The sequence below is a fragment of the Asterias rubens genome, chromosome 2 (genome assembly GCF_902459465.1).
Source record: "Asterias rubens chromosome 2, eAstRub1.3, whole genome shotgun sequence".
Lineage (NCBI taxonomy): Eukaryota > Metazoa > Echinodermata > Asteroidea > Forcipulatida > Asteriidae > Asterias > Asterias rubens.
The window spans coordinates 22118113-22139610 of NC_047063.1; the positions used below are offsets into that span (position 1 = coordinate 22118113).

The 21498-nt window shown below is 38.0% G+C and overlaps 1 long non-coding RNA gene across 3 annotated transcripts in view; it reads left to right on the forward strand.

The window, feature by feature from the left end:
• LOC117307175 overlaps positions 1-15520 on the forward strand; it is a 35938-nt gene extending 20418 nt beyond the window's left edge. The window contains exons 1-4 of one of the 3 annotated variants that reach the window (XR_004521045.1): positions 1233-1464; positions 3895-3959; positions 12071-12149; positions 15138-15520. This is a non-coding gene — a long non-coding RNA (uncharacterized LOC117307175). Of the gene's footprint in view, positions 1-1232; positions 1465-3894; positions 3960-12070; positions 12150-15137 lie in introns of those variants that run through there. The other 2 variants (XR_004521047.1, XR_004521046.1) reach the window with 2 other exon arrangements.
• Positions 15521-21498: the final 5978 nt, after the last annotated feature.

Below are 21498 nucleotides of genomic sequence, written 5' to 3' on the forward strand. Positions count from 1 at the left end.
TAGAGTTGGTTGGCTTTGTCTTTTACACTAAAGCTGGGCTCATACTTTCTGCGAATGCAGATCCGAAGCGAATTTTGACGTCACGTTTCTGTTTACCATGGTGTATCTTTAATTTTAAAATATTTCAAAATAAAATTATTTATAAGTGTTGACCTTTAATCAAATCAACGGGCACAGATCTTTTTAATTCTGTGTTTTATTGAAGTATTCTTACCCATTAGACAAATGAGATAAATCTTCTGATGCTTGTTGAAATAAAAACAATTTATTTGTGAAACTGTGTGTATAGTTTGTCCCCCAAAGTTTGAGCCCTCTTGGCTACTTTGTAGAAGAGTGTAAACTCAAACTGACAATAAGGACCCAAAACATGAACTTATCTCCTTATAGAATTAACAAGTATAACAGATTCTCAGATTTGTTGTCAATGTTAACTTTGAAAGTGTATGGTGTCAGCGCCGCCATACAGCTACAGTTTTTACTTTAATTCCACTTTGTTTGCAGTAAACAAGAACAATTTGTAACAATTGAGCACTCTCCCTGCCTCCACTCGGTTTAGTTGAATCGGATACAGAAGTTTAGATCGTTAGGTATTGGTCAAACATCTCCAACAATTTGCATATAATAGAAGTTTCTGGCATGGCATGCCGAGTGGTGTTAGACTCCTCTTAGTTCAAATTCTTGGCACGCTGTGACATTCCTCTTCATTGAAAACAAAAAATCAACTCCCAAAAGAGCTATGTTTTTTCCCACATTGTTATGGATATCCTGAAGTGATAGGAACAAGTTGTTATCGGAAGTTTCTTAATCTTTGCCAAGACCTCCAAGAAAGAAATCAAGAAGTTTCAACAAGAACCCTCCAGCACCGACAATGTAGACGATGGTGCGTTGTGTTTTTGGAGGTTTGCCAAACAATTGATTCAAACTATTTCAACTATGCCTCCCCCATGACAGGTCAACTAGCAATAGAGTTTACTTGAAGTCCGCCCAAGTTCACCCTGGAGAGGTTTTGTAAGAGGTTTCGTCCTTCATTTTTTCCCACTCAGCACTGTCGCTGCTTTGTTGGATGTTGGGTTTGTTTACCTAGAAAGGTGAAGCATCAGTCATTCGGAGAAATTGAACTGACTTATTGTTTTGAAACTGAAGTTCGTGTACATGTAGGTCACAGTAAGGGCAGATAATGGGAATAAAGGCTGAGGGTTTGTCTCTTTAGTCAAATTTGATGACAGCAAAATGCTTAGAAGAAATAGCTGCACATTCTTCTCATGTCGCATCTTTTCCCGAGCTGGGTACGAGAGCCTCTAGACAGAAACTGTGTTTCTTGTTTGGCTCCCCATCAGGCTACACAGTCCTCTGTAGTTTTTTAATTGTTCTTTTTATGTTTTTGCTAATTTGATTGTGTGTGCATTTATTTGATGACTGCCTCAGAAATACGATAAATGCTACAAATATAGGTTTCAATGACAGGTACGTAAATGTTTGTTTTGTTATTTTTGATTTGACTCTCAGTAGCTGACTTTGTACTATGCTAAGTGTTATGTGTCAAAAATAGCAAAGAATTCTTTTTACAAAACAGCCTCAGTGTAAACATTGCAGCTATATTGGTACATAATGGCACAAAGTCTGTGTTGATTCGAACCCAATTCCGGTACTCGCCTGTTTTGTCAAATGAAGAAATACTCGCCCCTGGAATCTGATAATAAAACTTCTGAGTTTCTTCAGCAACACTACATCTGGAAATGTTGTTATTTTGTGCAGTGGGTATGGAAAGGAAACTGCTGCTCAATAGTCGAAATGTTGTTATTACAGAATCGAAATGTGTCTTTTCTTAATTCAGATGAACGTTTGGAAGTATTTTCCTGTCTCGAGACAGTGGCTTCCAGAAGTCATTAAGGAAGAGCCTGAGTGACCCCAAACTACATTTTAGTCTCTCTGCCGGGATGTAATTAACGTATGGAATTTTGGTAATAATGGAACTGTCTCTATCGTTTGCGACACTACTTGCTGAAGCCAGGCACTTCTTGCCAACATTCAAAACTGTTTCTTGTTTTGCTCATCAAACAAATGTGAAGAAGAGTTTGCACTTTAACACATAGTGTCTGTGAGGTATTTCTAATGATGTTTAAAACATCCAATCATATCGATATCAAGGCTGATATTATGGATATTTTTAGTTGTTAATGCCATACTATTTTCAAAAAAACAGCGCCTGGTATCTCGACCGTGGCAGTATACAACGTGGTCACTGTGTGGTCCAGTGGTTAGACTACAGGACTTTCAATCAGAAGATTGTGGGTTCAAGTCCTTCCAAGCTAACTGCTAATTTCTCAATGACTGGAATAAGTATTGTCTGTCTATTTACTGAAGTTCTTGATTTGTGCAATTCATAATCGTTATAGCCGTTAAACCAATGTTTGTATGAGAGAGATTGGCTGTTGCCAGCTTGACATTTACGTCACACTGTCAGAGTTTGCTGAGTTCCCTTATTGAAAGGAAGATCATATAGTGTCCCTATGGTTTATTTTTAGGCTTTGAGTAAAAAATACTTATTGTTTTTACCGACTTGTTTCTTGTGACTTGTATTTTGGCTTACTTTGCACTTACTTTTTTGCTTCAGTGTTTTTCATCTATAAAGCATCTTGAGGCCCTTGAACAAGGCTCTCTATAAATATTTTAGTATTCGTTTGCAATCCATGCAGTGCAGGGATTGTGTCCTTAGATGAACCAGACAAGGCATGGTAATGGCTCCTCTCCCTGCATAGGTTTTGGAATCCCTGTGGGGTTCGCTAATTGCCTTAAGTGGCCCTACAGTGTGGTAGTAAAAGGGTTGGTGTGATTGATATGGATTGATACACTGTAAACCAGACTGAGACAAGACTCAAGATTGATCATTGAGGCACACATTCCTGGTAATTTGTTGGACAAATTGGTGGCAGTTGGGTGAAGTTTGACTTGAAACTGTTTCAAAGGCAATAAAGCAGTATACCTTTGGTTTTTGCATCAGTTTGATTGTTTAAATCCGATAAATTATGAAGGTGGATGTACGAGTTTACTCCAGGGGAGGTTTCTGCACAGTATAAGAAGATGGTATAGGAAGATGTAATATTGTATGCAATAAAAAATAACATGCACAAATTTCATTTCAAAAGGTCGCATTTTTGAGATATCACTGAAAATCCAGAGTGATTATATCCAACCAAGCAGGAAGAACAACCCCTAAGGATTACACAATCAATCTGAGAAATGTTACTGACAGTGAAGTGACAGTAACACTTCTCAGATTAAAATGTTGGAGCTCAAAAATGACGTCTTTTTACATTACTGCATTACTTTGAAGTGAAACCTTTGTCAACATGCTTTATACTTTTGAAAGCTGCTGTAGGCTTCTAACAAAGGCTTACCAAATTTACACCTTTTTGTCATTTCAAGTCTGAATGAGTAAAATTCCTCAGTTACCTCAACATTGCTCCTAAATGCTTGAACATTGTTGTTTTGTTTGATCTCTGGCATTAATATGGTAAATGTTGGAGGCAAAATGAAAAAGGAGATTATATTATCCTTGAACCTAGTGTTGTTGTACCTTATGGTTTTAAAGCAATGCTTCAAGCAGTTCTTGTTTGATTTCCTTAAAACAAACTCAAAACGTTTGCTCTGATGTTATTCCTCCATGTTTTAAAGAAAGGCTTTTGTGAGTTTTTGTGTTTTGTCAATCTTAAAGCTAACTCGAAGCAGTTGTACCAATGTTCTTCCTCCATATAAAGCAAGTCTTTTAATGTTTTCTTTCTTAAAATTGCTCCAATGTTCTTTTTAGTAGAGGTGAAAACAAAATGGTATTATACGAAGGCTTTGAATATTGAAACCAGGGTTTGCCTGTTTTTTTTTCTTTTTCATCTTCAGATGAGAGATTTGACAACACATCTGAGAAGACTCCCTGCATTAGGCCATAGGTCTACCCTTGAAATGTAAGTAATTCATTTGTTTTATTTCTATATTTTAAACATTTGAGCAGGGGCTGTCATTAGGGTGTATTCTTCCTGTGTGGAGATATTCGCCATGCTCAAAAACGCGACCACCTTTTGAAATGACATTTTTACAGGTTAATTTTATTGTTGACAACTAGGATTAAAACAATTGGACGACTCAAAAGAAACAAAGATTTACTTTGCATTTAAATTGACAGTGAATGTCCATAGAGAGCTATCTGTAGACTTGTCACAATTCCTAGCATAAGTATCAATGTCTGACCAGTGAACCAGAACGGTCAAGTTCATTATCATAGGCCTGTCATAGGACCAATTGCGTGAGATATGAGAGCAGTATGGTGGGCTTGATGGAGATCGGCTGGGGCTTTTATGCAAAGTGCTTGGTGCGTGACGTCATTGCAAGTTGGTAGTCAATGGCACCCAAGTGAGCACATCATTCACTCGGTGCTAGAAGCGCGGTTCAATTTCACAAAGGGCTAAGAGTGATCTTAAAGATGTGTATTAATCTTCATTGCTAAGTTATGTGCAATGTCACAAGTGATATAACCAGACATATACTTTTTATGTATTTATTTAATTATTTTGTTTATTTATTTATTTATGTTTTTATTTTGTTATTAATTGTGTTTTTTTTTTTTTATATTATTATTATAATTTTTTTATTATTTTTTAAATACTTACTTTGGGGAGGGGGGGGTCTTTTTATGGTATTGAATCATTTATTTGTGCATTTTTTCAACCTCATTTTGATGGCAAGGGGGTAAGTGATTTAGCCATAATTTTGTAAAAAGGTGTCCAAATTTAAAAACTGGATGTCCAAGTTGTTCATGGTCTGTATTGGGAGGATGGGGGGCGCTCGTGTCCTTTTTCTATTTATATAAAGCAATTTTTTGTGGTTGGCTGTTAGGTCGTTTAATTTTGTTCGTTTGTTCTGTTATGTTTTTGTTAATTTTTTTTAGTTATTTATTTTTCTTTTCATACACGGTGTCAAAGCTTGATTTTGAGGTATTTTTATATTTTGCGAGGACCCCAAATGATCAGCTATGCTGGATGGCTCACTTTCGATAAATATGGTTTTAAAATAAATAAATAAAATTTTAAAAATACATGAGGTGCCTGGCTTTACACTCACACAGCCAGAGAGATCAGCTGTTGTCTGCTTGGCATTTGCACTGTCAACTCTCTCTCTCTCTCTCGAGATGAAAAGATAAACAAATCTATATCATAAAGAGTCCCTTTATCCAATCTTTGATCAAATTATGTTGTTTAAAGTGTAGTGTTTACAACCTGAGAACACAAAACTGGTACCAGACATTTCATGGCTGCAAAAACCAGGTCAAATTAGTAAGTGTACACCCCTCATTAGGTTCAAGTACAGGGTTACTTTAGTGGGCCTTAAGGGCAGCTGTTCACACCCATGTAGCTACGCCAGCTCTAGACTATAGAATATTTGACCTTCATTCTCCCCTTTTGTAAAGTTGATAAGTTCAATGTTGGGCTCACCAGTCGGGCACACCAGGCAAGGGTTCATTGTGAAGACTACATTAAATACTAGGTCAACCCTAACCGTAGTTTCTGTCACACCACTCGAGCCCAGATATGTAACAGCAACTCTTGGCTGACATGGTTAAGATTTTTTTCTTTTCATTTTTTTTCCTTCCTTAGTCACTCAACAAGTAGCGAGACATATTGTCTGGGGCAGTGCTGTATTTAGAAGCGAGTAATTTCCCCTCGTGCCTGGTCTGGATCATCATGTGGCCATTATTGTACTTAACCCATATGGCTAGCAGTCATAGGCCCTTTTTGCGATGTACTTGATTGATATAGTCATGTTGGTTAGACCTTATCGTGGTGCAGCCATCTTGGGATCTAAATATATAACAAAACCAAGAGATGGAAAAATAAACTAAACCAGGAATGCAGGGACCAGCTTCGCTATATATGGATGGATTCAACAACAGTTTTGTTTAAAGGAACGTTACAGAATTGGTAATTGCTAAAAGTATATATTAGCATTAAACTTTACTTGGTAACAAGCAACCGAGAGCTGTTCATAGTATAAAACATTTTGAGAACAGACTCCCTCTGAAGTAACATAGTTTTTGAGAAAGAGGTAATTTCTCACTAAAATAATAAAAGACTTCTGGCCTTTTTTCTTTCATCATTTGTGCAACTTCAATGACCAATTGAGTTCAAATTTTCACAGGTTTGTTATTTTATGCTTATGTTGGGATACACCAAGTGAGAAGACTGGCCTTTGACAATAGACCCTTCCCATGAAATATGTAAATTGCAACTAGCACGTGTACACTAACGTTTTGGTAGGCAAAATGAGGGAACATCGCGCTGTTTTGTACACGGCTAATGGGTGCGTGACGCAGACGCGATGGCGCGTCTGCTTAGTGCACAACTCTATGGCGTTTGCCAACCAACAGGGTCTGTACGCATGCGTGAATATAATTAGCATATTTCATGGAAGGGTCCATTACCAAATGTGTTCAGTGCCTTTAAGCTCAGCAAGTAGACACTATCTTCAGCTGAAACTTTCATCTGTGAATTTTATTGTAGGCTTATCTTTCTTTATTTTTTTGCCTGTTAGTGTGAATCAGCAAAACCAATCTACTACGTATAAGCCAATCTACGTATAAGCCTATACACAGCCTCTCATGACCCCTCCCTACTGTTTGTTCAACTGCAAAATGTTTGATACTTTTCTTGAAGGGGGGGGGCATAACACTACAGCTGCAGGAAAATTAGCCCCCAGGTGTTGGAAACACCTGATTTACGTATGCCCAGTATGTAACCTCTCTGTTCTTAGACTGGCTACCAATCCTCTGCTCTGATCACTGAGCTCTCCTTATATGGCATTGTGTGACACTTCATTGAACCCACACAAATGAATAGCATAAATGCTGCAGATATTTCTTCAGCCGGGCCGGCCGGTGACTCTGCATTTCTGCAAAGATTCTACTCTGCTTTAATTAAATTTCCAATTATAATGAGCCATAGATGGCTGTCTGCACTAAGGACATTTTAGGATGGACAAAATAAATGAAGTTCTCCGAGGGATGAGGACAGTCAGTCTGTCTGAGACCCTCAATCTTTTTTTATTTGTCGTAGGAGACGGGAAGAATCCATATGGCAAATATTAAATGCATTTGTTTTTATCGAGATTGTAAATGGAAGAGTGCGGGGTGAAGATGTTTTGCTTGCGTCTTGATGTAGCTGTGCCATTATCTTGCTAAAGATTGTTGACAATTTCAGGAATTCTTCATCAGTGGGTTATTTTGATGTTTAGATTACGCTGAGCACCCAAGGGAAAGACAAAATGTTGACGGTTTCAAACGCATGAGATTTTAGGATACACAATAGTTTTGCATCGACCTGACGATTTACAGTTAATATTAAGAGATCCCCAGTTAAAATGAGGGGGGGAGGAGGGTTCAGCGCAAACTGGTTCCATCCAGCATAAAGCACGCAACCTTTGTCTTACATAGCTTATCAAAAAACCTTTCCTCTAAATAGCCTTTTTATCAGTTGTAGCAATATTGTCAACAAGCTAATGTCTGTAAAGTGCAGTTGGATAATTCCTAATTCCGAAGGGATACCCATTTTTAAAAGAGGATTACAAAGTGGTGTTTAAACACTGTCCCTACGGATTAACTTGATATTTTCGTTGGTCTGTCAATAATAGACCACTCAGAGACTGGACATGAAATGTGATTGGACATCGGGTTCCTCCCTGGCATACCAGTGCTATTTTTGGTGCAGAGTATAGTACATTAAGCATAGTGTTATTTATAGGGTAAACACCAGCTGAATCTCATGGGGATTACACACAGCTTCTGTTGTTGAAGGATTGTCTGCCATCAGAGGCGGCCAGGTTGCGAATTTTTTTGTGGAGTCATCGCGAAGACTTCGACAACGAATCACATAGACTCGTGTACAAGTTGTTGAAATGTTATCGTGGTCAAGGTTTTGTAGATGGGTGTCTAAATTTGCTGGGAATTTTCAAACCGGGTGTCCAAATTGTTCACTTACAATACATTTACAAGTAAATGATAGATGAAACAGGGTATCTACATTTATAACGGGGTGTCAAAAAAAAACACACATCTCTCTGGCTAACACTATGATTAGGTAATAGCGTGACAGCTCTCAATGGTAATTTTGCTTTCCACGCGAGACTGCAGGGTCCCCCGAGATTTCTGCTCTCATGATGACAGAGCTGGCAGTCTCATGAGGGAGAGCAACTTGAGGGTCGCTGCAACAAACATGTAACGACTTGTCCACAAGTCTACGAATCAGAATTACCGATTTGCGATTCAATCACGAGTTTTGGAATTTGCCGAAAGAGGGTACACCGTGCCTTTCAGAAAGCTAAATTGCACTTCAATCCTCCTGGCCTCTTCAAGACATCACTGTTTAGGACATTCAATAATGGAATTTAAGTTCTATTATACCGAGGGGAGACAATTCAAGTGTAGAACATTATTAGAAGAATTGGTTAAATGGCTCAGTTCAGTGCAAACTAAAGAACCCTCAAGCTTTTTACAATCGGCGTAAAAGGTTCCTCAGAATAATGCTTACTCTGTATGTAATTCAGTAAATGTTATGCATCCAAATTAAAGGAATGCCTTTTTATATAGTTATTTAAAGGTACCGGTTACATTCAACTCCTCTCACAAGTTCCATGAAACACTTGAGGTATGTGAGAAAGACTTCCAAGGGTTGTTGGTACGTGACACGAATGCCACTTTTTGCATTTTTAATCGCAGGTTCCTTGGGATTTTGTTTAGTTGGCAACGGCTATTTTTTTTTTTTTTTTTTTTAAACATTGTGGAATTCCAGGCACAAAGAAAAGAAACAAACTCAAATAGCAGTTCATGATGTGTGAAGAATTTTGTGCGTGTTAGTGCTTCATTCTATTGTGGCACAGTATGAATTTGTTGGAGGAAATACACTTCTTAGGAAAGTTTGTTCTAACATAAAGTTTTTAAGAAGTAAACGTTAAAAACGTTAAATAAAAAAAAATTAAAAAAATGGTTTCCCTGCTCAAAAACCTATCTGCAAAGTCTTGTTAAGTTTCTCAAAGATAGACAATTATGCAAATGGTATACATCTCTTAAAATCACTGCAATTTGTATCAGCATCAAAACCCATGGAGATTGCTCCATTGTTCATTTGGTGCTGGTTAAGTGTCAGGGCCCACCCACCCCCTCCTATTGTGTCTTATTTTGGAATCCGAGGAATTCTTTAGAAGATTTCAGGGGGTACTTCTACTGTACAAGATGAAAAGGGTAGTAAAGTATGGGAACATTTGTTGTGGACACTCCTCTCTGCCACACATCGGGCATTAAGGCCATCGTATATATGTGTGGGGTTTTTTTTCTTCCCCTAATTAGAAAACCAGTTGCTTACAATTCAAAATTGTTATCATATATAACAATGGTGTTTATTTCTTGCTTGTGCCAAAAGTTTGATCCACTTCTGAGTCATATGATGAAATATGAACTTTTTCCATTGGAGGAATTGCGATCGGAGCGCATATCAGGGCCTGGCCTCGTGATAATCACATGTGTATTATATCAACACCATTGTTCAACTGGAAGTCCTACTAATGTAAAGGCTGCACAGCACCATCAGGAGGACCAGCGTGTGACAGGCACAATGCATAACTGAAGGATTTCGTCACCAAAAGTTTTCCCAACAGTGAACTTTGTACCCACTATATTTACATCATTGTATTCAATATTCCGTTATTTATAGACTGGCTTCGTTGAATTACCACACAAGATGAAAACATTGTACCCTTCTGAGATTTATTGGTGCAAATGCAGATGATTACCAAACAATTAGTATGTTGTTGACTATTATATAAAATATGAAATTGATACCCAATTGGATACTGGGTTTCAATGAGCCAAACGTTTCAACTTGCCAAGATTTATTGGTGCAAATGCAGATGTTACAAACAATGAGTACAGATTTTATATGAAATATGAAAATACTGCAAATTGTTACCCAAATGTATATTGGGATACTTTGTGCCAAAAAGTTTTAACTTGCCAAGATTTATTGGTGCAAATGTAGATGTTACCCAACAATGATTGTAGATCTAAATTGTTACCCAAATGTGTACTGGGATACTTTGTGCCAAATTATATCATCTTGCCAATATTTATTGGTGCAAATGCAGATGTTTCCAAACAATGATTGTTTGAATTATATCAAACCTGAATGTACTGCAATTTGTTACCCAATTGTATTTCGGATTCCATATGTTGTGAAATAAGGAAGCAACTGCAGATCATTCTCGATACTCAAGAACTCTATTGAGGTAATCACTGATATGAGGCGTTTCCATATGGAAAGTTTGTAACCATTTATTCAGTAATGAATACTACTAGGCCTACTCAATATTTTGATGGAATAAAGTGGTCTTCCCCAATCCATACTTCCTGTTGTTGGCACATTTATGTTGAGAGAAACAAAAACAGTTTTTTGTTTCCTTGAAAGGAAAAGTAGATTATGGTAATAACAAGGGAAAACAATTGTCACTTTAAACTTGTAATCTGTGATGAAAGAGATAAATTGAAATAAATAAATTGAAAAAATTATAACAATAATAATAATAATGATTTAATTTAATTTATTTGAATATTCAATTCAGAATGTTCATTGTGTGGGTGCTTATTGAGATGGGATGGGGAAAGCTTGTGTCCGCCTGCATGCTGGGCAGCCGACTGATGATTGTGAGGATGCCAAACTTTAGAATATATCTCCAACTTTATTTAACACTTCCTAGCTGTGCACATCATGATGTGGAATCCCACCTCAGACCAGAGCCTTGCATGTGGATTGGGTGTTCAGTCCCTACCTGATCTTGTGGTTTTTCCCCATTCAGGGACTTTTCTCAACATCCAAAAATGAAGAAAAAAATCCTTGTCTTCTATTGATGCTTGCACTGTTTTATGCGTAATCAAATAAATAAACGAACAAATAAATAAGTGAGAAGCCTTATAAGATCCTTAAATGGTCTTGGGTCGATTCCACAAAGAGTTAGGACTAGTCATAACTTAGGACTCAAAGGAGATATGAAAAACGCATGGCCAGTCCTAAGTTAGGATGAGTTACTCCTCCTAACCCGAGATTAAGTCTTAACTCTTTGTGAAATCAACCCCTGAAGGTATATTTTTGGTAACTCCGCCAAAAATGAATGACCATAAAAACTGACTTGGTAAGAAGTAGTGCAGCTGTTGACATTAAAGGCTTTAAAGTGAGGGGGTCCATTTCTCAAAACTGTACCCTGTTTTGTTGTATATGTCTAGGATTAAAACAATCAGACAATTCCAGAAACCAACTTTGCCTTTAATTTCTTAGTCAACAAAATAGTGCACTTTATGTTGCACTTCTAAGCCTGAAGGCTATTCGATATGATTGTAACAGGCAAGTATCTACTAGGGTTCTCTAAATCAGTTCGAATCTCAGACTTGAGGGATTTCTTGAAGGATCTTTCATTGTGTGACTGGAATTTAAAGCGGTTTAAGCGCATCATGAAAGTACAAAGGTATCACATCGGGGGTTGGGACAGTGTCTATTAGTCTAGACATGTTTTGTAAGTCTGCGACACATGGCCCAGTTTCATAAGATAATGTTTTTAGCAATTTCTAAATATCAGGAGAAACAACTTCCGGGAACTTGTCTCAAACAAATATAGGTTGTCTTTTGGCTCGTAACCTGTTACTGCTAAGCACTATTTCTCTGTCATTAACATCTATGCTTTATGCAATTGGTGCAAGGGTGGGAGGCTACCACCTCCTGCCCCCCCCCCTAGTTTTCAACAATTAAAGCACAACAGCCAATCAACTTGAGAAAATGCAAATGCAAAATTTGATGTCACAAAGTTGCAACGAACATTTTGGACTAGTTGAGCTTTGGGATAACTCTTGCACCAAATTCGCTCTCACAAAGCATTCTCAGGCTTAAGTAAGCCTTATGGCAAGAAAAGGTTTGCCAACCCTTCCAACGCACAACAGTAACATTTTATTTCCACATACCAAATTAATTTGTTTGTTTGAATCCTGCAGGCCTATATGAGTGCTTCTGGCTAATAAGTTGTGACTCCACAAATGGAAAATTACTGCACTCAGCTGACACTCGTGTTCGGTATGCAAGTAGAAATAAACTGGTTGTATAATAAGAGTAAAAAGTTCTACTGGGTACCAGTATCTTTTGTTCAGTACCTGTTATTGTTGAGTGTATTCAGAGAAAAACCTGTTGAGCATGGTCCTACAGGCAATTACACAGAGGTCTTTGAGTTGAATTACAAAGAGACAATCCTTTTATTATAGCTGACAGAAATTCCAAAGTTTCACACACAGAGAATATTATTATACTAAACTATAGTCATATCTGTTCGCTTCACACAATCTTTCTTTGTTGGGACTATTGAGTTCTGTATACACCAGACAGATGTTAAAGAGTCTGCAAAGCTCAAACAGTGTGACTATTGACTGGTGGTTGACTCAGCAAGGTCCCCCCACTGTACCCTCTTCCCAGACAAAGTAATTCTTGTTCTTTGTTCCTGCATCCAGACAAAGAACCTTCATTAGACATTCCATAGAGCAGTCTGCTGACCTACTGTGACCTATATTAGTCCATCAGCACCAGCTACCACAAGCTGTATGTTTATCCTGTGTTATTAATAGTAAACCCATGACCTAAGACAGTTGGTCATATAAGGGCAAGGCGAACCCCTTGGCTATATTATTAAGTCCCCTGGGTGCATGTGTCCCAGGCATATGTGTGTTTTCATTAAATTTCTCAGAGGCTAAATAAGGTCAGTCAAATCACTTTTTGTATTTCTATAAGTTAAGCTTCTGACGAAGGAAAGTTTTTCTGTTGCTCATTTGAAGGAAAGTGGGTTATGGTTAAAGTAAAGGCAGGGTCAACTTGTTATGATTACTTTACAAGTAAATGAGTAGGGGCCTATTTAAATAAAACTTGATACTTTTGAAATATTGGGAGAAACGACTCCATATGAAGTAGTGTAATTTAAGAGAAAGGGGTAGTTTTCAACCCCAAGTTTGAATCTGAGAAAGGCTTCTGTGCAACAATTGCCTTTTTTTCTTCATTAATTTCTTGTGTTCCAACTTCATTGGGAATTTAGCCACAATTTTCACAGGTTATTAGGATGATATGAGTGTGGATATTTGTCTTTGAGAATTACCAAAAGTGTACTTAAAATGTTTGTGTTTGTGATGAATTTTAGCTTAGAAAGATACAATTTTGGAGCATTGGTTTCCAACCAAATGTCCTTTGAATGGAAAAAGGGTGTTATTTGGTTATTGTAATAAATCAGTGTCTAAATATTTGTAATTCTGTGGGTGTTTTTTCAGTTTTGCTAATGAATATTTTAGTTATACCTTAAGTAGAGGCAATTTACAGCAGAGAACAACGCACATAATCATAAATTCGGCCACAGTATGTGATCCAATTACATACTATTTCAGAAGTCTTCTTGAACCCATCACTAGATGCTTGTCAGACCTCGGGAGTCCACTAGGTTTCGGTTGACATTTCTGTCTGCAATAGAGTTCATGGGCTGGGGGGTTTGGGGGTCGGACAAGGTCCATAGCCCTCCACTCCTAGGTGCCTCTGCAACCCAGGAGGCCTTGGACCTGGCCTAAATAATGCACTCTTGAACCCAATTACAAAGGGCTCCAAATATGTGGCACCAAACCCCACAGAGCCTTCAAAGCGCTAAGTGATGTGAAACCAACCAGCTTTTTCTCTCACGAGAGACACACACATAAAGGCTGAGAGAACGCAAGCTTTTGCAGAGCTATACTGATCTGAAACCCTAGATGACATACTCTGGCTTGGGGCAGTCCGTAGCAATAGCCATCCCCATATGCATGCAACCTTTTCTTGAACGGCGCAGCTTTGTGAAAGTGCACACACTGACCTGGTTATGAACCCAGTCTAGGAGGCTTTTTAAGGGCGCGGGTAGATCTCAAGGCGACTGGCTGTCGAGTGCTGCCTTGATTGGTGCTGCAGTTTCGTGTATTGCATACTTGCCATATTTTAGAAATACCCTACACTGATATTTCTTCCCATAAACAGGCCTGCCTGGAACCTACTTTGTGGTTTTATTATTTTTGTGGCTTACAGATATATTTCACAGCTGAGAAATTTTCAAATAGATGTTTTGCAACAAATGAGTTGGAGTGTTTTCAAATATTTTGCTGGAAGGAGAATGTGTAACTGTTTTCACTGCACACAATTCTACAGTTACAGTCTGTGATATAAGAAAAGAAGGTTTACATTTGCACTTTATTTATGAAATCTTGTTTTTCATTTTTGATTTTGTTTGCTGCAGTCAAGGTCCGCTTGTTAAAATAAAATGTCTGAGCCAAACTGATAAATTTGAATCTGTTGGGTCCATACATGCAAATAAAAGAACTTCAAAAACATCTTCTGCTTTTTTAAAGCCATTGGACACTGCCTAACAGAACAAAAATTTAAAGTTCACAGATTTACAAATAACTTACAGGGTTTACAGAGGGAAATGGTGAAAGACTTCCCATGAAATATTATTCCATGAAATGCTTTACTTTTTGAGAAAACATTAAAACAATGATATCGAGAATGACAGATTTATTTTAAACACATGTTTCGTGCAGAAATAAGGGTGGGTTTTCCCGTTGTTTTCTCCCGACTCCGCTGACCGATTGAGCCTAAATTTTCACAGGTTTGTTATTTTATATATTAATTGTGATACATGAAGTGTGGGCCTTTGGACAATTCTGATTGCCGGTGTTCTGCGATTGCTTTAACTGATCCGCATCATGAACAGCATCTGATTTGTACAGACACAAAAACTGAAGGACTTCTGCCTGTATTAGCATAATGCATCACAGAGGTATTTCGGCCTCAAACAGTCTGTATAACCACAATCTTTTCCTTTCGGGCGTTATCCTATTTATAAAACAATTCAGAGTGTGGAAGATCTGTTGCTATTTCTTCTTTGCCACATTTCTTTTTAAATGTCTAAACTATAAAATTGGAAATGATTTTTGCATGGGTAGAGAGTTGTTTATCAAGATGTGATTAATTTTTTTTTTCTTTCTTTTTCTTCTGTTTTCTGTACAGATTGAGCCGCAGGGATAGGCTTGTTCGTGATATATTTCATCAGGAGTGGCTGCAGCAAGAACTCCATTCATACCATCTATGGTTTTATGAAATAGATTTGTTATCTAATTGTTGTTATGTTATTATGCACATTTTTGTTTTGGGGTTTCAAAGACAGTGTATACACTTTTAATAATTGTTCGGTGCATCTTAATTTCATACAACCTGTGAAAATGTTTGCTCAATTGGCCATTAAAGTTGCAAATAAATAATTAAAGAAGAAAAACCCTTGTTGAATAGAACTGTAGGCTTTCAGATGCATGGGAAAGGTTTCATGCCTGAAGCTTTTACTCAGATTTAAATATTTGAGTGAGAAATCACCTCTTTCTCAAAAACTTGTTACTTCAGAGCATGGAGGAAGAAATGTTCAGAGGGAGTCATTTCTCTTAATGTTTTATACGATCCAAGAGCTCTCTGTTGCTCGTTAACAAGTAAGTTTGTATGCTATATATTTGTATATTTTGAGTATTTACCAAGTGTGTCCAGTGCCTTTAATGGTGGTTTTCATGGACATTTAGCCATAATTGCCAACAACATAATAATTAGACATCCACACATTTCAATCATCCCCTTCTGAATCAAATTGATTATGAATGCTGTCCTTGTCATTCCTTTGACAAGTCCTCCATACTATTTTGGTGCAAATGAAGATTAGATTTCATCTTTGTATTGTTCAATTGACCATTATCATGGAGCAGCCATCTTGAATTTCTCCCACTGATATCAATGTTACCAAACCGAGGCCGCAGGTCAAAATTCCAGTTGAACCTAGTTAACTGGGGTCAACTGGTTCAACTGGTTAGTGACCAAACTCGTCCATTTTCCATATTAACCAACTGGTTTGGACTAGGTTTAACTGTGTTCAACTAGGTTGAAATTATAATCCAGTTGGTTTCTGTCCATTTTCCATATTAAACCAACTGGTTTTAACTGTGTTTAACTAGTTTATCAACTGGTTTTCAACTAGTTCCAGTTAAACCCAGTTTAACTAGGTTTAACTGGAACTTTGACATGGGGCTGGAAGAACAAAATAGTCTGGTTCCTAATGAAAAATGATTATTAGTATTTGTTATTGTTATTGGATACGAGGAGCATGACCAAGATGGAGGCAGCATGATAAAGGTATATAGGCCATAGGCTGCTGCCATTTTGGGGGTCATGGTCCCTGACTCCTTGTATGCAAAAATCACTCACAAATGTTGATTCTTATTTTACCACTAATGAACCTGACTATTTTCACCTCTCAGTCTCAGTTTGCTTACATAAACCTGATGAACAACACAAAGATGGCTGCAGCATGATTAAGAATTAAGTTACAAATTATGTTGACCAGCGGCCAATTTCAGAGAGCTGCTTAACGTCCAAGAATACTGCTCAGGTTTCCATTGCATAGTGCTGCTAACCATAAGCACACAAAAAGGCATGCCAACCTTTCGGTTAGCTTACTGTGTCAAAATGAATAACATAAAAATACAGATTAGTGGTGAACAAGCAAGCTGGCTGCCTAATTTTCTTGCTAACCTGTAAAATGAGGCTATAGTTAGCACAAATATGTGCTTACCATTAATATGCAGCACTATGAAATTAGCCCTAGATAGCCGTAAACAATTATTATTTCAATTTGAACAATGTTACGAAGGCCTCCACATAATATTTTTCTGAGCTATGACTTTCAAATCATTTCCTGTTAAAATATAAAATTGTTTGCAAAATAAATCAGATAACAGCAATGTTGACCCATTTCTCATCTTATATATACAGACAACTCTCATCTTCAAGTGCGCGCTAATTCTCCAATCAGATTCGCAGAATGGAGTGGTGATAAAAACCCATATTGCACGGCTAATATCACTACCTGCGTCTTGTGTGTTCTATGGTCACGTGCCAAGTTTGCTTGAAGATAAATGCGTTATCACACGCGCGCTCGTGGAAATACGGAAAATAAAGCCCGTCTGCGTCCCATATGGGACGCAGAAGCGCTATATTTTTCCGTACTCCACTCGCTTGTGTGATAACTTATATTATATAACAAGATCACTGGGACTGGGCACATGATCTCATTATAACAGGAATGTTTTAACAAAGAAACCCCAAAAGCAGAAATGAGATCCAGGACTTCAAGAACAAAGCCCTGAATGAAGGGGCTCTTACGTGTTCTTTATAAAAAGAGTGGACAGTAAATGTACATGTACTAGGTGTGTTCCACTTAAATTTTATATTTTAGACTGAAGGACAACATAATAAAAGTATAGGCCTATATAAAGCAAAGTGATACAAACAACACATCAGTGAGTCAAAATGTGTCAGTTTTCGAACCCACAAATATGTAGGTGTGTTTTAATCGCCCAATATTTTATAAGCAGTCCTTTAATGGACAGACAGTTATCCCTAGTGGCAGAACACAGCTAGGGTCCAGGAATGCAGTATCAGCTACAGGACAGCCCCAGACAGAGACCGCCAAATTACCCTCTGTTCAGGCTGTTTAGGAGGCACAACTTTGCATGTCCTCACAAACCAGACAAAGCAAATAGAGCAAGGTGAACTGGAGGTCACATAGAGTAGGGGGGAAATAAAGTTATACTGTACTCAGCATTTTATACATGAGACTTTAGCATGCGAGCAGAAAGCCAGGCTACTGAATTGATATTCAGCAAGGTTTGTCTGTGTCTCTTGGTTTAGGTCTAGCCTTGTGAAGGAAACATATGGTGTCTAGGGTCTGGTCTGCCAGTGTAATGTGTTACTATGTTGATTTTGATGAGATCAGATACAGGCAATTAGCACGATTATTGCAGTGTATTAGGGAAACCTTGTTACAATAATTGTCACATAATGTTTGTCTTGTAGTGTTATTTTTTACCCATTATTAAATTTTCCCCCACAGTTTATGATTTGTTTTTTGTTTTTTTGACAATCAAAGGATGACTCCTTCGACTCTTGTAGGTTATCTTTATTAAATGTTGTTTTTAAAGGGAAGGTACACATTTGATAACTACTCAAAATAAATATTAACTTTAAAACTGACTTAGTAACGAGCATTGGAGAGCCGTTGATAGTATAAAACACTGTGAGAAACGGCGTGTTTTTTCTCTCATCATTTTCTCGCAACTTCGATGACCAATTGAGCTCAAATTTTCACAGGCGTGTTATTTTATGCTTATGTCAGGATACACCAAGTGAGAAGACTGGTCTTTGACAATTACCAGACGTGCACCTTCCCTTTAACATGCAGATCCAAATTTTATGGAGCTAAAAACTGAACAAAATTGTTTACCAGAGTAGGGTTATCATACCAGTCAAGATGCAATGCTATATGTACCATTTCTGGCTTGTTTCTTGCTAACTTTTGCTTTTTTTTCAGTAGTTAAGCAATTTTCTCTTGAAATTGGGCTCAGGTGAAAATCAATGGCAAAACTATAGGGTAAGAAAGTTCAAGGTGGGGGTGGGGTAGGGTTACACTCAGGACCATTTTTTTTTTTTTTGGGGGGGGGGGGGGTTGATGTAAGTCAATCAACACAAAATATGTTTGAAGGGTATAGGTTACATGTCAACAAAAAAAAATCAAAAAAAAATTCATTATGATCATGGAGTAATACAAGGGCCTTGGAAATAATGGTATGATGCTTTGGCCTCAGTTTATTGGGTTGGAAATGAGGGTACGCTGCAACTACATCATAGCTTCATTTTTCATTAAAGGTAATGTGTACTTTTGGTAATTACTCAACAAGCTATTATGACTAAGCTTACTAATGACCATAAAAAGAACTTACTTGGTATAGGCATAGACATAGAAGGTATGGTCTATAGGAATATTCAGCCGAAGGGCTTTGATAAAATATAAAACATAAGAACTTAGAAGCGACCCTCTTGTAGTTTCAGGGAAAGGGGTAAAGTGTTACTCCCAAATTTGAATCTAAGAAGCGCTTTTCTATGCAGAAAGGATTTTTTTCGTTCAATGTTTTCTTGACACTTCCTTCACCAATTAAGCCAAATTTTTAAAGGTTTGTTGTATTATAATTAATACATGTTTTCATATACCTGTGAGGATTTGACCATGGAGATAGCACACTGCCTTTATAAAAGCAAGCTGTTTGAACACATCAAAGTCGTTATGACATTCCGTAGATTACAAACCTTAAATTTGATATGGGGGAAGGTTCCTTAATTCCTCCAAGATTTACGCAACGGCATTTTCCATATCAGGCCCATCAGTGTCTGATAGCAGAGCTACCAGTGAGCACAAAGCCCCCCCCCCCCTTGCCAGACAAGGAAGAACCAGTAAACTTTGCCCTAATTTCGCATCAGAAATACCATCCTGGATTATGTGTTCATGTTGACTCTAGAGACTACGGCAGTTTTTTATTACCTGATAAAATGTGCTTGTGTAATGTTAAGATTTTAGTGGGTGTGGTGCGTTCATAGTACGCATTCTGTACATAGCTTTTGATTGATGTTCAACCCGCTAAATACACAGGTTACTCGTTCGTTCGCAGTGCATGCTGCGTTCGCGCCAAATTGCTAAAGTTTTGTCATTAATTTGTTTGTTGCGTACCGTACACAGACCATTGGTTGTACAAAATTAATATTTATGCCTACATGAATGATTATTATTCGTCACTCTTCGTAATTAATGGGTGGAAAGATGTGTTTTTATTGGCCCCAGTTTGAACTCGGTGAAGGACGATTTTCCGCGCCTTTGCACCTTCTCACCCAGGGCCCAGGGCGAGCCACGATACACGTGGCAGAACACATGGCATGTCGTGGTATCGTACCACCATGGTAGCACCACTCTAGTGAATTGGGGTCACCCATGGCTCGATATAATGGTGCGACCTTTTGTCCGGCAAGAAATGCAGATCGATGAGTTTAACCCAGTCCCCTGGATCCCTTGTGTGACCACAGAGAAGGTCATTGTAAGATTCCAAATCTTTCTACATTCTGGAGAAAATGTACCTGCTTCTGAAACCGTCCATCTCTCCGCATCCCACCCGCTCTTAAAGAACAAAGATGCCGAAATACATCGAGAGTGTGAATGTTACCAGAACATGTTGCACTATGAACTTTTGAACTCGTCATGCACGGCGATCGCAACTGCTTATACTTGACATGCCCTTGGTCTACTCCCAAAAAATCTTTGTCGATAAGTTAAAAGTTGTTCATAATTAAAAAAGGGGCCAGATTTGGGGGTTTCGAAACCTAGTCCAACTTTTTTCCCCGCCATCAGTAATTTGCCTCAGTGGTGGTCAACACGTACATGTACGCTTTAGTAGGCTTACATGTGTACATGTACATGTACTCAACATGCATGTACATGTACTCTACATGCATGTACATGTGATAGGCATGTACACTGGTAAAGCCTTGTTCTATGCCAGACTTTAAATCCTTTATGTAATGCACCACAGATTGGGTGTGGGTGTGGACCTCTTTGTTTCATAAGCACGGTTGGAATGTGGGGTGGTGTTATCTTTTGTGGGCACAGTCCCGGTACAGGGAACAAAGACTGGGTCTGGGCACTTCTTATTTATGCATCTATGGACCTGGACACAGACCACTTGGTGAGTCAATAAGAAGGAATTCATGAACAAACTTCCTTGTGTAAGGGTTTAGAAAATAAGGTTTCTTTCTTAGCGTCGTTGGTGGGCATGCAGTAACCAGCTATGAACCCAATAGTGTGTGGGACCATGGCGCTTTAAGGTAACTCCATGGTTTGAAGCTCTATTTTGCTGACCTAAATAGTATAGAATGATGAAAATATTTTCCTGTCTCTCCAAGCTGGAATGTTTAACAATTAAAGTCTTTCTAAATCATGACTCATTTAAAACAAACTAAAAATTCCTCATTTGATTGGGTGCAAAATCATATGTTGAATAATGTCAGAGAAAATAGAATTTCATTTAGCTGTTGCAAACTTGCTCCCAAACCAAAACAAAACAGGTTAGTGGCCTGGGCATAATAATTCACCATAACAGAGCCTTTCTCGAAATCTAAAGCGAAATAACAAGTCTCGGATATATTAAGGAAACTGCTTTTACTTTCCTTTGCCATGCAACTGTAAGGTTTGTGTTTAGGGTGAAAATAATTTTGGCCAACCAGCGAGGGTTCATGAAACATCCATGGTATGGTATACCATTGACTCAGACTTCATCACAAATATTTCTTCGACTGAATGATAATGAGTCACGCCTAGTTGCTGAACTCCCCCCTTCCCACCCACACACAATGCTGAAGGAATCACACGTTCATCCACTGGAGAGAGTAGAAGTTATCCTGCCAAGTCTACTTGGCAAATGTCTGAAATAATTTACTCAAGAAACAAATTGAA